This window comes from Amia ocellicauda, chromosome 8 (assembly GCF_036373705.1).
Source record: "Amia ocellicauda isolate fAmiCal2 chromosome 8, fAmiCal2.hap1, whole genome shotgun sequence".
NCBI lineage: Eukaryota > Metazoa > Chordata > Actinopteri > Amiiformes > Amiidae > Amia > Amia ocellicauda.
In genome coordinates this window covers 30558265-30575295 of record NC_089857.1, presented here as the reverse complement: position 1 = coordinate 30575295, position 17031 = coordinate 30558265, and the positions used below count along the sequence as shown (strand labels likewise).

The window sequence follows — 17031 nt, the reverse complement described above, 5'->3', positions numbered from 1 at the left end:
AATGTAGTGAGATTGTCATTTCTGCACTTAAAAGCAAATTTTGTAAGGGGAAATTTGCAAGAAAAGTGAATGTTTTGCATCATGTAGACCTCCATTTGACCAATGCGAAAGAAATGGTAGCTATACAAATAAATGTATCCAGGGCAGAAAACCAAGCACCTTTAAGAGAAGGCATATTACATTAAATTGACATTTAATTAATTTATAATCAGTATAATGCCCAAAGGTTTGTAAAAAATAAAAATGCTTATGCTTATCAAACCTTAACATTTCTGACTTTGACCATAGCCCTTACATGGAGTGTGTTCTTCTGTTATAAGTAAACTATTATCACAGTATCACACAGTATCTTTTATTATCTACATTTATTGTAACATGTAGTTAACAACCATTAGTATTAATAAATTTGATGTCATTGTGGATTATCTGTCTGATAGGAATTAATAACCACTTTAATAAAATAAGAGCACATTTCACTAGTGTACTTGTACATTATAAAACTGATTCTCTGTATCTGATATTAAAAAAAGTTATTTCACTTTTGTATTTCTTTGCTGAATAGGAAATTATTATTACTAAAACTATTCTTGTTCTTAGTATATTGGAGGTTCCTTGAATAAAGTTGACAATTGTAATATTGAATGGACTTTCTAGCAGTTGAAGCAAATCTCTGTTGATTTTTAGGACTGTTGACATTAAAGAAAAACAGCAGGTGTTAAGTGGCTTAATGACTTTGCTGTTTTTTTATATCTAATATCTGATATAATATCTGATGTCTAACTAATATACTTTAGTCTAGATTATATGAGTGTTTGTTCAAGCAAAACTATAGCACATCCCCAGCAAGAAGCCAAAAAATAAACTGCAGGTGGTTAATTCAAAGTTTGTTTTATAGCTCTTTCATCTGCATTTAAAATTTTGAAAACGTGTTTTTGTTCTTTAGTGGCCTATTGAGTTTCGTCACGAATTCTTTTTTGCTAGATCTCAGGTCTCAGGTGTAAAATAAGGGTCTAATCTCCATGTGACTTCTAAGTAAAATAAATGTTAAATCAAATACTTTTTGTAAAAACAATTAAGATTTAATAAAGATTAAGATTTTCTGTTGACTTGTCAAATTATAGAGCGCTGAAGTCAGGCCTTTTTTGCATTGCACTTAACTGGTTCTTCTGCTCTGCACCAGGCATGAAAATGAAAACCAGTCATTGCATGTAAAAAGAATATTTAATTTAGTAATTGGAAACCTACTTGGAGCAATGCTCAGGATCCCCCCCCTTTGTGCGAATATGTATTGGAGCACACTGACAATAATGGAGCCACTGTGAATGTTTCTCCTCTGCAGTGAGCAGCCCTGTTTATTTTGTGGTGTACTGCACTCCTCTTGACTTCAGACAGTTTGTGCTGTTGAACCATTTGAGTGCTAATTGGAATTGCTCATGCAACCGAAATAAACTTCACCACTTCCTATGTATTGCATCTGGAAATTAAAATTGCATGTGCTTGACTGGAAAAATATGTATCTCTGTGTTATGGTATTTTAATATTCTGTTATAACAATTTATTTAAGAATTTAATGTTTAGTTCACAGAAAGTCTATACAATATTGGGCGTGCATGTGTGATAGTAATTTAAATCCATAGTTCTTGGTGGGTCTATGCAATACCTACACAGTATTCCCCACACAATATGAGCTGTACCTGCTTAGTGTAAACGGTAGGGATGGTTTTGTAACCGGATGAAAGTTTTCATAATCCTTTCCAAAAAAACAACCTTCGCAGCAATAAAGATGGCATTGTGTAAAGACTGAATGGATGAAACACTCTAAATAATAAGTACTTTTCCTGAGCATGGGTGCTACAGTTACCTGTGTTTGTTTTCGTGAAGGAAGTGTGATTTGGACTGGAAAGAGGCATCATTACGGTGTCCTAGTGGGACACAGTTTTTCCTTTATGCAATGTCAAGCCAGAGTGGGGATCAGACAAATATGCCACCTACCCCCCCCTGTCCGTTCATTACCAGTCCTGTGGGGAGACCAATGTGTTCCATCAGTAGCCAAGATGAACTCTGTGTCATTAAATCTCTAACCTCATATCTCTTTCCTCAAGTCTGTATGTTAACAGCACACCTTTATTAACCTTGTACATCTCAGACTACCCTTTAATATACTTTGAATTATTAATGTGCACAGAGTGTGTACAATCTTTTTTTTGTAATTGTTGGTCTTTAAAGTACTCTTTAAGAGCCTTTGTACTAAATGTGGTAAGCCTCAATTATTTATGTTATACAAATATTTTTTCTAATATTTTTTTTTCTAGAATCCATGCCAGAGTCTAATATTTTCTGAGAACCCATATCAAATGTATAAATCAGCTACATATTTCTCCAGTAACTGCTATTTAACCAATCTTTTATAAAGCTGGAAAAAATACAGGGAGTTCTGTTTGTGAACCAGAGTGTATGACTAAGTTATTTTTATTTTTTACTGTAGGTTTATAATACAGAAATGTTGTGATTAATGTTTGGTAATGTCCGCCTTCTCTCAGAATATCTTTGTTGCTATGTGAATCTGAATTTGTTTGGAGTACGAGTTCAACAGCTGTGTGTAAGCCTCCTTCGATACTGTACAATAAAGGGAGTAAGGAGCTGATTGCAGACAACAAGCAACTGAATAGAGTTGTGGAGAAGCATGTTTTTTCAAGGGTATTTCTGTGCGTCGAGAATAGGCAGATATGTTGTCCTGCATAGAAACGACCATACCTTTGTTTACGTCTGCACCGAGCAGACCAATCTCTATCAAGAAATGCATCGCTTTTCAGGGAAATTTTCTGCAAGTTTGTTCAGTTGTGGCTCATAACTTTTAAACCTGAACTGGGTTGGGGTCATAATTGTCATTCTGGAATATAAATGCAGCTACACAGTAATGGTACAGGTGTATATAGGTAAGGAAACATATTTAAAGTTCTTAGGGGTTGAGAATTACTAGTTTTATCTTAGGTCAGCTTCTGCTAAGCTCGAGCTCTATACAGTAAAATTAGGTTGTGATTTTTCCTGATTGCTTGTTTGGTTCCCGTAGGTTGTTAGGGTAGTGCAGTGCACCAGAGATTTTAATTGTGTGTGATAATCAGTTTTCAAAGCCTCTGTTTTATATTTAAAATGTGTAATGTGCACTGGGCAACTTATTTCTGCTATGACTTATTGCAGCTCAATTATGGCATATAAAAAAGGTTTCTGCATTTCCAGTATACTGGGTTGACACTACATTTTAATGTTTGATCGGAATTGTTGCCTCTTTTAGTGTAACATAATTCCACTTTGTTGCACCTTTAAATGAGCAAAGCTTGCTTCTGTAAAAAACTACCTTTAGTTAGATCAGACTCTGTTACCTTCACTTTACAAACGGCAATCTCTCTCTCTCCCTCTCTGAAAAGATCTTCACAAATGATTTGATCTGAAACATATTCCTCTTCAGCTGGTAAGTGTAAAGAGCATATTGGCTCCCATTGTGTTGCTAGCTGGAACTTGGCTTTGGGTTTTCCATGTTTTATTTTGTCTTTTATCTGTGCCATCTAACCCTCGTAACAAAAACATTCTACATCTCTTTACATTCTCTTCTTGATTGCTCGTTTTTTTCCCCCCTACTTAAAACTTTTTCAGCTTTTATTTCTGGGCTTCATTACTCTACTGGCTATGGAACAAGCAATAACATGCTTTCTAACTTCAATTTTCAATTTTCTCTCTTCCTCTATTCCATACAGTGTTGTTTCACAGCTTATAGCAGTCGGTTTAAAGGTAGGACTCTGGTTTCTCCCGTTTTTCCTGCATTGCTTTTTGCTTCTATATATATATATATACATACAATCTACATGTTTTTTTTGCCCTTTAATTTGCCGATGCAAGAGTCCTTTTAATCTTTACAGCTTCCTAATTTTTTTGTTTGGACTTTTTCTTCTGCAACATGCATACTGTATATGTTGTGCAAGTTTTAATTTCTGTTGTTTTTGTTCCTTAACTTGTCTTGTTTTTTGGCCACCTGATGCCTGTGGTAATCCTTAAATTGATTTGGAGAGGGAAATCTCTGACCTATCTGAATTCGTATACACAGCATAGATGTTGCTTAAAATCTTAAAAAGCTTCATCCCCCCACCCATAGGTGAAGAAATGTGATGGTGCTCTGAGGTAACATCAGTATGTAAAATTACATGAATTATACTAGAAGGAATTGAAAGCAAGTATTAATGTAGTTACTTAATTCCAGACTTGCCAGGTTCACTTAAATGTACTGTGGATGTGGGAGGTAGGCCTAATACATTCACTACTGTAGTCTATTGGATAATCAAGGAAATTCAATCCTGTAGGCAACAGTGTTTACTTTGATCTCTCACCAAGTGTTTCATTTGCTCATACAATGATAATGCGCATCTTTCCCTAATTAACAGGTTGAACAGACAAATGGACATTTGCCTGTTGAAGGCTGTGGCAGTTTAGGTTTTTAATATCCGCTTTGAGTCTCTTTCAATTTCAGTCTTTGATAGGAAACGGTTAAAGCTGCACTGTACCTGACTACCAATGACATTTGCTCTCCATTCTTCTAATTGAAGGAGCTTACCCAGTATAGTTAAAATATATACACTTTAAACTTCTCTGTAATTAATGCCCGATGAAGAGGACTGTGTTTGTCTGGAGGTGGTGGTGGCAGGAGGGGATATAATAATAATAATAATAATAATAATAATAATAATAATAATAATAATTAAAAAGAAACCTAAAAGCTTGCAGTGTAGGTAAGTAATTCCTTAAATGAGTGCATGCTTGTCTTCCCTGAACAGAAGCTTCATTATTAAAGACATTCTGCATGGGTTTTGCTCTATCCCAGTGGTTTTCAAACCGGTCCTGCCCTGCTGGTTTGTGTTCCAACTGAGGTCTTAATTGTTTAATTGAATCCTTAATTGACCTAACAAAGCAATATACCATTCAATTAAGTAATTAAAACCTAGGTTGGAACAAAAATCAGCAGGGCAGGGGGTACTCCAGGACTGGTTTGAAAACCCATGCTTATCCCAAGACCACTTAATTCCCAAACCTTCAACGAGGGGGCTAATGGTGTCTCCAGAGGCTAGTAGTGCCATTCTCTCTCAGTGGGATCCCAGTGAGAGCACACTGACTAAATTTTTTGGCATGTTAAATCTATTTACACATCTCAGGTACAGTGTGAGGAAAGATAATTGAGGTCTGTGCTGCATTTTCTCACTTCCACACATGCACACATTCCACAATGATGATGTTGGACCTTTGAATATAATTATAGGCCTTACAGCCTACAGCCTTTAACAAGCTGAATGCAAGTAGTAGGCTAGTAGTAGTAGAACAGGGCACAACAATACATTTTCTACATAATACATAAGTCCCAGGTTAATCAGTCTGATTTGGCTTTGTGTAGATCACAACAAAAATGATTGTGTGCATTATGTTAAGGAGTCTATAGCCAGACATGTTACTTCATAGCAATACAGAATTTGCATTGCTGTTGGGGAAAGACAAGCCTGCAAAACATTATTTCAAAGTTATGGACTTGATTGTAATATATAGGCTAGGTCATAGTTTAAGAGTGTTGTTTAAGCAAATGTGCACATCTGTTGGACTCTTCTTGATTGAAAGTGATGAGCTTTCTATACCTATTTGAGGTCATGTGTATTCAGTCCTGGTGAAAATACACACATTTCCACTAATTTCTATAATATGCAATTTCTTTGGAAGAATTGCAACAAAATATGTTTTCTTTACTGGATCTGTTATGAATGATTTTACATGCTTTTGCATAGATTGTACACAGCATATTGTACATTGATGTCTGATAAGATGAAATCCATATCAGGTAAATGTACAGCATTAGTTTATGGGATCTTGGCTGCCAAATAAAATAAAAATAAAATAAAATAGTGATATGAGATAAGGTAAAGCTACAAAGTATAATACTTCAACTTTAAAGAACCCATTCATTGAAAGCTCTGAAGAACATTAGTATAACACAAATGCAAGTAGAAGAGCAGAGAAAGTGTAATTTGTCTCAGCTCACTCTGTAAATTATTCATTTTTATTGTCTCTGCCTGCAGTACAATCCAGTTTTATACCAGCCTTGTTTCCACAGGCATATTCCCTTACAGGCATATTCCTATCAATTATGATTTTGAGGTTTTAAAATCTACCTCTACATTTTCAAACTGACCTTCTCATTCTGGTGTTGCAAATACACTATGATATGCAAAGTGTGACTGTGGATAGAATGAAAAAACAATGAAAGCCTGAAAGGACCAAAAGGAGGAAAAGCAAAAGACCCTACAGTGGTCAAGTGCCCAAGAGATTAAAAGCAATAACAAGGAAGACTTCCAGTGAGGTGAAGCCATGTTTGATCTGGTAAATGTGGGCAATAACATAAGTTATTAAGCCAATCAACATAACTAATAATGTATACATTCAGAGGGAGCTACCTATATGTCTATAGCCATGGTCAATGGCATTGAATCAAAGATGACATTTTTGTAAGTGGTAACAAAACATAACTACTGGAACAAGTACCAACAATGAAATACTATATCACTGGTACAGAACATCATGGACCTCCATTGTGGAAAATACCAAGAGAATTGTTTACCAACTGGAAAATGTCATTTTAAAATCAAGGCCATTAATAGGAGGTTATTGGAAGTTTCATGAGAAAAGAATTGGGTCGCACAACATTCTAGTGTAAGAAAGTCATTTTCTTGTTTTAAAATCTGCATCAGCTGTTCCTGAGAAAGGACTGAATCTTTTGGAAAAGCATTTTAGTAATGGGAGGGGGGAAAATAATCGAAGGACATGTTCCGTTTAAGATGGGAAGATTTGAAGTTGTATCATTCTTCCCTCCTTCTCACTTCTGGGCTGCTATCCCAGACGTAAATGCCACAATCTTTTTAACATCTTCAATGTCATTAATTCTCATTCTTGATTTTATCAGTGTGTATTTTGACTTTGTGCAGCTCTAGATACCTGATTGATTGAAGCTCCACCGGTCAATTAATTGTGAACTATACACTTGATCTCTTGTAAAACTTGGCTCTGGACTGATGACAATGAAGGCATTGCACACACTTTTAAAATCCAACATGTTTGTAATATGCCTTTCTCATATTGTCAGAGGATTGATTTTAAACAATGTTAGTTGATGTAATGTATTTTAGTAGGTTCAATAAAATGATTTTACAGTAGGCTGTTAAAGGGATCATTAGGAATGTCAAATTAATGTTCATACTAAATATTTAGGAACATACTGACTAGCTCTTCCCTGTGGAGAACTCTGCCTTACAAAGATATACTTATCACTCGATTGCAGTTTATATTCTAAATTATGTATTTCATATCATTATATTTGTGTAATGTCTGGAGAACAATCTTCAGTGTCAAACTTTTAAAATCTTTAATTCAAATATTGTCGTATAACAGGCAAATTATAAATAATGACTAGTTGGGTAGCAATGGATACAATATGCTTTATATATACAGATTGAAAGCAAACTGTGATTTTTTTAAAAAGGCTTGAGTGATTTGTGAACGCGTTTCTGCATTTGCTTTATGAAGTTTGACCAGCACGTCATTGTAATGGATTTAATATAGGGAGATTTGGTTTACATTTCTTTAGATTCACACAATAAAAATATTCAGAATGAAAACCTTTCTTGGTGACAAAAATAGTCTTGAGCTGCTGTGTCTGTCAGTTTCCTCGTGGAAATCCTGTCAGTTGGTCCTGAGTAGTTAATCACGCGACTGTGTCGATGCCTATTTCCCCAAGTGCTATTCGCCATTTATAGTCAGAGTAAAGTGCTAATGGGAGTCGTCTTCTCCTACTGGTGCACTGTAATTTTGACCTGATCTAGTGCTGTTCTGAAGTAGACTCTGTGAGCTTTGGCTGCCTTAACCCTGACATACTGGGGGTTAAACGCGCCTGTCTACGGCTGGTGGATGAAAATCGCAACACTTAGTCTTAGTTTCTGACTCAGAGGGCGGCCTGTTATTTAGCAGAGTTGACTTGCACTACACTAACTAGCTGCGATTACAGAAGTCTTGCTGTGTCAATTGGGCTTCCAAGTTAAAGCCATGCAATATTCATGGTTTTTCGTAAGCCCAGAATTGCAAAGATGTCCTCCTATAGAGAACTGCGAATGTGATCTGATACAGCAGCCTTTAATGATTGTAGGAGTATTAATGAAGCAAAGAGCTGAATGTTATTGATTTTAATGTGTTACTAACAAGATGTTGACACAGCCCAGGTATTAAAATTGATGTTGAAATTGTTATTGCAACACTTCCCATCTCTAGAGGCAGCTCTTAACTCTGACCCACCTTCCTGAGATAATGAATTATCAGTGAGTATGCAGTATGTTACTTTTAATTGTGTGCTCTTGAAAATGGTACAAACATACAATCCTTACAGGGGGTTGTGCAGCAGCACTGACTGGACATTAAAATAAACAATACACAAAAGGCTTACATTCTTAATTTATAATTCCCATATCTAGTTTTTAGTCCAGTTTCTTTTAAAGTCTTCCAAACAAAGACATCACTGAATTTGGCTAAAACGATTTAGAGTAACTGTCACTTTGAACAAACAGCCCTTTTAACTTTCATGAACAGGTGATGAAGCATAGGGCACCTGACAGAGAACAGACTGTATACTGCAGCTAACAAACACTGTTTAAGGTTTGCTAGTTTATGACTTATTTCAATGACCTAAAGTAGTTTGCATTATTTTAACTCTCCATTTAATAATATGAATTTAAATGGTAAACATGGCTTAGATCAGTGTTCAGTGTTTCCCAACACTGTCTTACCCAAACAGTCTATTATTTTTTATCCAGCTAGCACCCACTCATGCATTTTAATATCTTTATTGCTGTACTTTGTACATTTGAATCTGAACTTTCCGTTTTAGATTTATAAATCAAAAGGGGAGCAAAAGTACAGGACCATGGGAAATGTTTTGGTTAGATTAGCAGTTTACAAACTATCCAAGCCTTGTGTCATTGTAGGGAGTGGTACAGTACCATGTGTTTCAAATGGTAATGATTTGTTGATTTAAGCCTGTATACAATAAAAAGTCCCATAGTATTTCTCATCTAACCACTTTGCTTGAGGACCGAAATGAAGGGTCTGTGAGTTTGTGTCTTTGAATTAAACAACTCAATAGGCCTAGTGCTGTGTTTGTGGCTGACCTATGATTTTCAGATTTTGTTAATTCAATGCATCTGCTCCAAAGTAATCAACAGCCCCTGTTGTTTCCAAAACTCTTAAAAAACACTTTTGCAGTTTAACTCATTACTGTGTTATTGACTTACCTGTTACTTATGCCTTTTGTATTACAGTTGTGTGATTTGGTAAGCAGCTGAAGCTCTTCCTAAGTGAGGCAGCTGTGTTATTAATGAATTGGAGAGATTTTATATCCTCTTTAATGGTTTGATTATTATCAAGGGTTAGGAAAATCACAGTAGATTGCAACGGGGAGTTGTTTGTCATGGTAACGGTCACTGTCCCCCATCTAAGGTTTTAAGAAAATTCATGCTTGTGATACTCGATTTACAAGATGTCGGTAATTTAATGAAACCTTGCTTTAAACAATTAGCCTAGTTTTAATGGGGGACAACCATCAACATAATCTGATTTATATTGGGAGATAAGGGAGGCACATGAATTCCAGTTCTTAATGTGAATGAAACTGCACTGCTTTGCATATTGGTTATGGTAAACCTCAAGGGAATTCTCCAAACATTTGACGATGAGTAACCACTGCTTACTGCATAGGGGAAATGCAACATAGTAGCTCCCAAAGCTCCTTTCAATGAAACCATAAGCTTTTTTGTTTTATGGTAGGTAATGTTGAGTACTCTTTATGGAAAATTATTTTACAGTACATGGAGGCAGTAACTAGGTGTGTGTGTGTGCTCTGGCTTCGTGTTCAGCTTTTGTGAATCCTATCAAAGTGCTCAGCTTGACTTCAGTCAGTAACCTGAGAGTAGCACACATTTCTGTTTGTTTGTAGACCAGTTTAGCAAGGAAATATATTGTTGTTGTTTTTTTCTTCAACAATTGTTAACTAACAAAAACAAATGTCTGCAGTCCCTTTTTGGTCACCTTTGCATTTTGTGAAGCTGGGGACTTTCTGTAAAACAATTAACCTCACTCTTTTGCTCAATTGCAGGAGTGTAAATGAAGAAGCTATTAATGTTGGTGATAATTGGTCATAGGTTAATGCAAAATATTGTATAAAGTAACATTTAAAAAAAATACTCCATTCTTTGTTAATTGAGATCCTTTTTTAATTCAAAGCTGCCACAGTTATTGTGCAAATGCCTCTCTCTCTTGCGCTCTCTCTCTCTCTCTCTCTCTCTCTCTCATGGTTATATTATGAAATTTCAAATACTGCAATCTTTTTTAAGTAACCTTTATTTTCCTCATCTTTTTTTAGCTGATTGTAGACTGAATTATTTAGAAGGAAAAATTCATTGTCACTGAAGCTTTTTGTTTTAAATAATATATTCAGAATTATTTAGGTACTTTTGGAAGGCGAGTTTTGTTCTACATTTGGAAAAAACCACACACTGTTTTTATCTGTCTGTGTAGTATTGAAGAAGTCCAACTACCTGTCAATTTACTATAACAATTAAATGAAATACCTACTATATACGGGCCTGTTTTATGTTCATTCCTTTTCTCTGCAGTTTTTTTTAAGTTTCAGACATGACAGCTTTTGATCAGGTGCACTCTGAAGTTGTCAGGTAGAGGTAGAGTGAACAAAATTATTCAGTTCATCTCAATCTACTGCAATATTCACCATTGCTATTTAAAACCAATATTCATTTTCATGCAAATGTTACCTTGATAAACATTACAAAATGCAAAATAATATTTAAAAGAACATTTATTATATTCTAAATAAGAAGATTTTGTTTTGCTTCTTTGGTACTTGAGGTATGATCGTTTATGCAGTGCAGAGGCACAAAGGGACCTTCAGTGATGGGTCTTATGGGTCTTACCAGAGTTATGAGGTTGACAGAAGCTGCAGGAGCAAACCATAAAGAGACAGAAACACGCTGTGGCTACAGAATGCTCCTCAGTTGATCTTCAGTTGCTGGGGAGTGTAAAGGCATATTTTACACAGTTATATTAGGCATATATATAACTATTTAGTATTCTGTGGGCCTTTTTTAGATGTTCCTTAGGCAGATTGTATGGTAAAGAAACCTCTGAGGGCCCTGGGAATATATCCATTTACCTAAAGGACCATCAGATATCTGCTAAAAGATCAAAAAGGGGACTCAATATTGCTATGGTAACATACTCCACTTTTTAAATTTTGTATCCCCATGTTGGATTTATTTTGTTCTCTCTCTTGATTGTCTTTGTCAGGTGATTTGAACAATTTGATAGAGATGATGATTGAGAATAAGCGGCCCATTAGTATTTGTGCCCCCGAGAAAGTGCTTCCACAGAACGTTTGCTTTAATGGAGCGTACACCCAGGTCGACACAGCCACAGCGATTCTTCTACAGTTGTGGTTTATGAGCTGTGTTGTTGTGGTGGGGTCAGGAATGAGGGCTCTTTTAGGCTCTTTTTTTTGCACCCCTGATGGTTGTGAGTTTTTCCTCAGCAGTGAACTTCCTGCTATATCACAGTGGAATGTCAACTGGAATGAAACCTTGTCGTTACTCTACTGAGTCAGTGTAGTTGAGCTACTGAGCGGGACTGGGGCTTCTGTTTTCTCCAGCCATTGCCTGTGGGGGGTCCTGCGTTGGTCGCTCAGCAGCAACAGTGGAACAATATCTCAACAGCTGCAATCGGGAAGCAAAGACAACCTGGTAATATCTGTGAGTATTGTTAGACTGAATCCCAGCAGCTATCCAGTTTAAACTACAATGCTCTGGAATCAGTCCTTCCTGAAAACCTACTTATTCATGTTAGGCTGTGTGAGTCTTTTTCTTTGTGTGATTAAGAGAGCATTCATTTGCCAGGTTCATTTTTATTATTTTTTTTAGTTGGAAACATGGCCTTAGCTTTGTAAGATAATTAGAGGTACTCTTCCCTGAATTTACAGATGAATGTATTCCTCTCTGGTTTTGGCACAGGCCTCATTACAGAACATCTGTTCTTAAGAAAAACGTGACTTTTTGATCAGAGAAATTATGAAGAACTTTGTCCAATACTTTACTGAAACCTTTTCTTTGGCTGAATATTTCTTTGTTGTTTTCTCACTCACAAGCTGTTGTCAGCACCATCACCCCTCGCCTCCTGAGTAATACACAATCCTAACACAATATTTCATACCTTGAAGACAATTTAATGCATTTCATATTTAAACCTTTCATGGGCATTGATAAAATGAATTATTTACCGTTTCTCTTACTTTACACTTTAGTTACTTACGTACTCTCAATACATGCAGAAGTGTCATTATTACAATGCATTGCTTTTATTAAGCTCTAATATGGTGTTTTGGTTTTAACAACTATATTACTAGGCTATACATCAGTATGTGTCTCAGTATCTTCTCATAGTTTCTCAATTTGGAGTAACTAACTATATTTCCATTATTATGTATGGTTATAGTTATTAGTTTATTTTGTAGTTGACTGTCTAGGAATGCAATGTTAACGATTTGCTGAGAACCAGACTGTATTTGAATACAATGCTGACACATACATGCAGTTTTTATCAGCCATGGCAGTGTGCTAGCACATTTTGTACTCTGTGATCTGTAGGTGGTTCAAGTTTGCATCCCTTAATATTATAGTAATATAATGACAAGCCTAGCCTCATGAATTCTGACAGCCTCACTGGTTATAATGACTTCTTACTCTTCCCTAGAAATATGTATACACTGTATGTACACATTTAATTGTTTTTGTTTTTTTAGTACAACTATGCTTTTATAATGTCAAAGACACAACCACACAGATGAATAACAACACATGACAGCCTTCATAAAGAGTTGGAAATTATATGTAAGATTGCAGTAGAAGGTGCATAACAAATTTAAAGCTCTAAAAAGGTATTTAAAACTAATCCTTTAAATCCATGAATAATACACAGTACTTTGCTCATCCCTCAATACTTAAATTTAAGGAGCAGAAATTAGCACAGGCTGGGAGTGTATTCTAAATGAATGGCTTGGATCACTCCCAAAGAAAGGGGACTTACTCTTAGATTTGGAGGTGTTCTATTAACTAGGCTTTAAAAATGGTCATATGCAGTACAAAACCCAGACTCCAATCTGGGAACATTGGGAGCTGTGAAAATGTAATTTGTTCCAGCTTTACATCAGCATGGAAGGAATTGTTTAAAAATCCTCTTCCTGCAGTGCATTCGGGAGGATGATAACTTTGTCCAGCAGAGAAGCATTACATAATTTCCTATCCTGCTGTAAACACTTGCAGTTTGCTTTCTTGGCAAGCCAAGCTTTACGCTGTATGTTGTACTGTAGATGAAGCTCACGGGGGGTGAAAGTGAGCATGGGAGAACTGCTACTGGATAAAGGCCATGTGTAAACCAGCCAGCCAGCCAGGGGGATGATTTGACCTTGGATGCATGACTGCTGTGTATCATGGTCCAAAATGATCAACATCAAGGTCTTTTTTAAAGTTATTTACCTTCTTTCTTTTTTTTCAGAATGAGAAACTGTTTACTCAAGTTTACTCAATGCATTGATGGGAATTGCTCTCTCACTGAGGCTAATGTTACGATAAATTGCTGTTGTCAGATTGTGTTAGGCTTTGATATGCTGTTACTACTGACTTGCAGCCGCCCCATTTGGCAACCCCATGCGATGTAAATGTCAAGAAGCAACAGACATTTCCTCAATGATGATTGTTGTAGCCTCAATAGGTATTGTTTAGGAAGACACCAGTTTCAATGCAACATGGTCATGTGATCTAACCTGGATCTATCTTAAGGATCTTAACCTCAGGAAATTATGTAATCATTGCACCCTCTGTGCACTGAGACTTATTGTGTACTGTAGACTTTGTGCTTGGGGAGGATGTAAAACCGATCCTGTATTATCTAATTCTGTATTCTTTAAATGTGTCTGCAAAACCTGAGGAAACACTGAAATCTAGGAGACCGTCTTGTCTGACTCTTGCCATTATTCTTTGGGAGAAGCACGGAATAGCAGATGGGCAAATCATGTTCTTCATTAAGAACCAGATTGATTAATTAATAATGATTCATAAATAAGGAGTATCATTGTTTCTACATGATGCATGACAAAAACTTAGATAAGATGGGGGACCAGGATTGGGTATCATGTTCATGTATTCTTTTGCTCACCTGCAAGTGGGATGTGTTTGAGGGTCTCTCTCTGTCTCTATCTATATAATAATTTTAGTGAACTTTTCTGGATGTCTGTTTCTGTACACTTCACATCAGGGTTATTTTTCTCTTGTTTTCTGTTTGTATGTGTTAATAAATCAGTTGATGGTTCTGACTGCTCTGAGAGTTCAAATTAAACCCTAGTGGACAATCTTTTTGGTGGCAGTTGAAGGGGTTAGATGAGGAGGATCTGTATCACTAGGTAAAGCATACCAGGTACCATTTGTGTAATGATACTGTAGTTTTGAGAGGCCTGCCTGGCTAGTGTAAATGCGACTGTGTTGTTCCTTTCACCCTCCTGCATTTTCTCAGGGATTTTCTTCCCCCTTTCTCTTAATCATTTCCTTTTGCACTTTGCTAATTCTGTGAAGAATGCCATAATCGCCTGGCTGTGAAACCTTGCTTTATTTGTTTTAACGCCTGATAGCCTAGTTCCCATAAAATAGATTTTACATGTTAAGAATCCTGTTAAGATGGTTGCACCTACCTCCATCGAAGTAAGAATGATCAGGGACATCATTTAGTTTTTGTGTCTATGATATAGACCTAGGAGTTCAACATCATATTAGGTAACTAAAGTATAACCCTATTGAACATGGAAGCTGATTTAATCATCTTCAGTAAATCAGGAGATATTTGAGTGCATAGCTTAAATTCTTCATTCGTTTGATTTGAAAAAAACATGGTTCATAAGTGTTGTTTTCACTTCCTAAACATAAGTTACTCCTTGCTATTTTAAAGGGCTTCACAGATTTATCTTAATACAATGTGATCTGTGAGACCTTGAAGATTATTTGCATCAGACTTACTTGGTTACCACAATTGGAGAGCAGGCTCTTATGTGAGTGCCTTTTCCTTCCAGTTTGTGAGCTTCCATTTCTTTTTAAATATTTATTTCTTAAGACAATTATGAATTAATATGCCAACATTGCCATACATTTCCTGTGTTGCTTTATTATTTGGTTTTATAGATTTTGATCGATTTTTAAAGGTAAACATTCCTGCACTTGTAGGGAGGAACCAATAATTGATCAATTGTCACAGCTGAATGTCTTGTTATTGTCACATCAGCTGGAAAGGTAGCTGCCATGGAGGTTCAGTTCTCACATTTTAATGAAGAAAGTAGCTTGTAGGAGTTGTTGTTCCTGTGGGTTTGATATCATGTGATTCAAGCTGGAGTCTTGCACAAAAATATCTGCAGCTTGAAAGACTGTGTGGTTACATTTCCCATGACTGAGTGGAACACCAATTGTTGCTTGAATGCGTTCAATCACTAGGCCTACACCTCACGTGAAACCATGCACTGCCACTCATTATACTCAATTACAAACTATGATTTCACACAATGATGTATTCTGTATGTTACACTCAAAATTACATGAATTGCATGAAGACCCTAATTAATTCATTCATACAAGTGTGGTGAGGGAGGATCCATTTTAGATTCCTGTGTGCTGTACTATCAGGCAAAGCAAAAGCTCTCTGATTTAATTGATAGTAATCAGAACATTGGTGTAGTATGACATTTTTCTATTTTAGGTGCACAACGCGTCTATTTACTCCATTATGACTATGAACATCTCCCAGCCAGCCCCCACCTGTGAAATTATATAGGGATTATCTAGCTATTATTCTTCTCCAGTCCTGTACTTTTAAATTTGTAAACACTACCTCAAGAAGCAAAAGAACATATAATGTGTACTGGTGATCGGCCACTGTATTGACTATAAAGTGGTCAAATCCTAAAACAGGTTTCTCCTATGTTACCCAAAGACAGAGATCTGGATTAGGAACCTGACAGAGTTGTCCTGATACTATATTAAAACTCTAGCGAGGCATTTATTTTTCTTCTAACTCTTAATTGGCATGGATGTTTAGGTGTGTATGATATTATTGTATTATTTTCACTTTGCAATGCAGGAAGACTGGATTGTAATGTCATCTTTATCAGAGATCATAAAATGTTCAGACTATTAGATTAGTTTTCATCTGGGATAGGTACCTACCTCGTATGTAAACACTCACAGATCTTCGTCTTGCCGCCTAAAATTGGTTTGCTTTATATCTGAAATCTTGGATTAATTCCTATGTACGTCACAGACAAAATGTCTTTGATGGTGTCAAGTTGCTCCGAGCGGATGTTTGTTTTTTTGCCATGCATGTTTATTAGTATCTGCTGAGAAATACATCAGCCCTCTCACTGATCCCAGTCTGTTTGCCTCATTTCCACTGAAGACTTACATGGCATCTTGCAAGACAGGCTGTACAATATTGCTTCACTTGTTTTAGCGGTGCAGAATGCTGTGCTTAACAAAGACTAGCTCTTGTCAGTTCTTCATGTCAAATGCAGTTCTGTACAGTAAGGGATTTTCGTGTATTTAAACTGAACAGGGCAGTCTGTATTCAATGCCAATTTATTTTTTTAGTAAGAAGCAAGTTTTTTTAAACATATTTCAGTACATCCCAGTTCCTCACACCATATGTGGTAAAGACTTATGGAATGCCTTTTCAATAAGACTCGTTTTAATATTTTCCTTCAGATTGTAATAAATACATTTACGATTAAAATAATGACAATATTTATGTAGGTTAACTAAATATGTACCATTTCCTTTATCTAAATTCAGTTGACAAATTACTTGT

General features: G+C 36.1%; 1 protein-coding gene across 10 annotated transcripts in view; it reads left to right on the top strand.

Annotated features, from left to right (window-relative positions):
* ptbp3 (polypyrimidine tract binding protein 3) overlaps positions 1-17031 on the top strand; it is a 76983-nt gene that overhangs the window by 8831 nt on the left and 51121 nt on the right. For 3 of the 10 annotated variants that reach the window (XM_066711035.1, XM_066711030.1, XM_066711031.1), the window contains exon 2: positions 3426-3469. The exons of 5 other annotated variants lie outside the window; for them this stretch is intronic. The gene's annotated coding sequence lies outside the window, so the exon portion shown is untranslated. Of the gene's footprint in view, positions 1-3425; positions 3470-3752; positions 3787-17031 lie in introns of all 10 variants that reach the window. 2 more of the 10 variants (XM_066711034.1, XM_066711029.1) reach the window with 1 other exon arrangement.